The sequence below is a fragment of the Anomaloglossus baeobatrachus genome, unplaced genomic scaffold, assembly GCF_048569485.1.
Source record: "Anomaloglossus baeobatrachus isolate aAnoBae1 unplaced genomic scaffold, aAnoBae1.hap1 Scaffold_212, whole genome shotgun sequence".
Taxonomy (NCBI): Eukaryota; Metazoa; Chordata; class Amphibia; order Anura; family Aromobatidae; genus Anomaloglossus; species Anomaloglossus baeobatrachus.
The window spans coordinates 263,062-265,348 of NW_027441982.1; the positions used below are offsets into that span (position 1 = coordinate 263,062).

General features: G+C 46.1%; 1 pseudogene; it reads right to left on the minus strand.

The window, feature by feature from the left end:
• Positions 1–656: 656 nt before the first annotated feature.
• Positions 657–863, minus strand: LOC142261085 (U2 spliceosomal RNA; annotated as a pseudogene).
• Between the last annotated feature and the right edge of the window lie 1,424 nt (positions 864–2,287).

Consider the following 2,287-nt stretch of genomic DNA (forward strand, 5'->3'; position numbering starts at 1 on the left):
TAGGGTGTATAAAAAGGGAGATTAGATCCCGTGATCCCAACGTATTGTTACACCTCTATAAATCACTTGTAAGGCTACATCTGGAATATGGGAACCAGTTTTGGGCTCCACATTTTAAAAAGGACATTCAGAAGTTAGAGTCAGTTCAAAGGTGGGCAACTAGACTACTACAAGGAATGGAAGGCCTCCCATATGATGACAAGTTGAAAAAGTTATTAAGTGATTATTGGCTGCAATGGGGCTTTCTGGCTGGTGCCAGCCTCTCTTCTTAGCACACAGGAACCACAATCCCTACACCATGCTTCAATGGATTCTCTCATCCCAGCCCAGTAAAACTACATATTTTACACAGTCATAAGCAGCCAAAAGGGATCTATTCTATTCAATTGCAAATGATCTAGATAAGACTGAGAATAAGATACTGCACGGGACATAGCAGAGTTGGTCAAGTTGAGTGGAGATGAGTTTGCTATTTGGCACAGCTTTTTGCATCAATAAAGCAAGTAAAAGGTGTGAAAGATAAAAAAAAGGGTGAAAGTGTGAAAAGTGAATTGGCCAAATTGAGGTGCATATAAAGTTTTTGCTTTCTTTCAATTCACTAATGGGGCTCATTTGAATCAGGTGAATTGAGTTCTGCTTTTGGAAACTGGGTTAAGAAGGGGTGCACCGGTCCTGGAGGTACTGCAATACCAGGTCAATGCGTGGAGTGGACAGAGCAAGATTTTTTCCATCTCCTTGTTCTAAAAATCCATTTAATATATGGTCCCCAGAGAGGGGACGTATCAGATATTAAACTGATAAGAACAGATTTAATTTTTTTTTTTTTCTGTTTATCAGTAGGACTTCAAAATAACAAAGGTGATCGCCTCCCGTTGCCTGGGAACCGTCCAGGCACAAGAGGGCTATGTGTCACCAGAAGGCGCACACACTTCCTCAAGGCCGGCAGACGTGCAATCCCAGGCACCTTCCAGTACCGACCAAGGTAGCGTCCTCCGAAACTACACTTGATCTTAGCCAAAAGGCCGAGAAGCTATAACCCGAATTGGTTACGGCCTTGAGTGGCACCCTGGCCTATACCGGACACATCTTAGGGAGAGGGAGACAAACCCACGCCTACAGAAGACATTTTGTCACCCAAGCCAACCCTTGAAAAGGCTGTTTTGCAGAGCAAAAACAAGAAGAATGGTGCTTTTTGCAGCCGCCGCCCACTGCAATGAATCTGAATAACTCCTCCTTTTGGACACAAGCACCTCCCCTCCCCCTTGCAGTCTTTCCAATTCATGATACAAAAAGACGGACGGACAGGACAGGACAGGACAGGCTGCCTGACTTTCCGTCACTGCCACCCTTTGCCATCCTTGCCCGTAGAAAGCCCTTTCATCATCCCCAAACCCTAATCTTTTCCCTTCCCTTCCCAGATGCGTCTCACTCCCTTTCATTAGGAAGTGAGCGCAGCCTTTTCTCCGTTCTGCACATGCGCGACGTTAAACACAAATGCGCAGGCGTGCGTTCCATTACCCTCACTGCATTCCACTCCCATACAGGAAGTGGGCGCAGCTATTACTACGGTCGCACATAAAAGAACCCACGGCCACCACTGCACATAGCTGACTCCACCACAGGACACCCACTTCTACACCAACGCAGGTAAGACAGGATCGGCACCTCTATGCTCCCGTTACAATCAGGCTCAGTCACCATGTGATAACGCTCTCAACTCTTTAGTTGCAGGCTCCCCTTGCTTCACCTCCACTGGCTGTGCTGCCATTTCCTCTCCCACCTGGAAGGTATACTTTATTCCACTATTTTCCTGTTTCTCTCTTCCCCCTTTTCCCATAACCTACTTTTATCTGCATTTGTGGGGTATCTATATGCTATTTACATCATAGTTTTATTCATTAATATGGAAGGGAAGAGTGCCCATGAGAGTGTTGAACTGCGGAGAGCAAGAGATTAAGCTGCTCCGATTTGCCACCATTGATAAGCTGTTCTCAGTAGATACACATGCTATCCAAACAGCAGCATCCACCATTGCTTCAGCCCACCCATTCAGTGACAGCTCACCAAGTCAGCCAGAGGAGTGGTGTAAGGAATTACACGTAGGCACTGACTCCACACCTTCACATCACAAGAAGGGGGTCTACAGGCTAGTGCAAGAATACGAGCAAGTCTTCAGCAAACATCCGCTAGACTTTTGAAGAATAAAAGGGGTCAAACACTACATCCCCACAAGTGCACACCCACCCATCAAAGAGAGATATAAGCCAAAACTACCTGCACATTACCA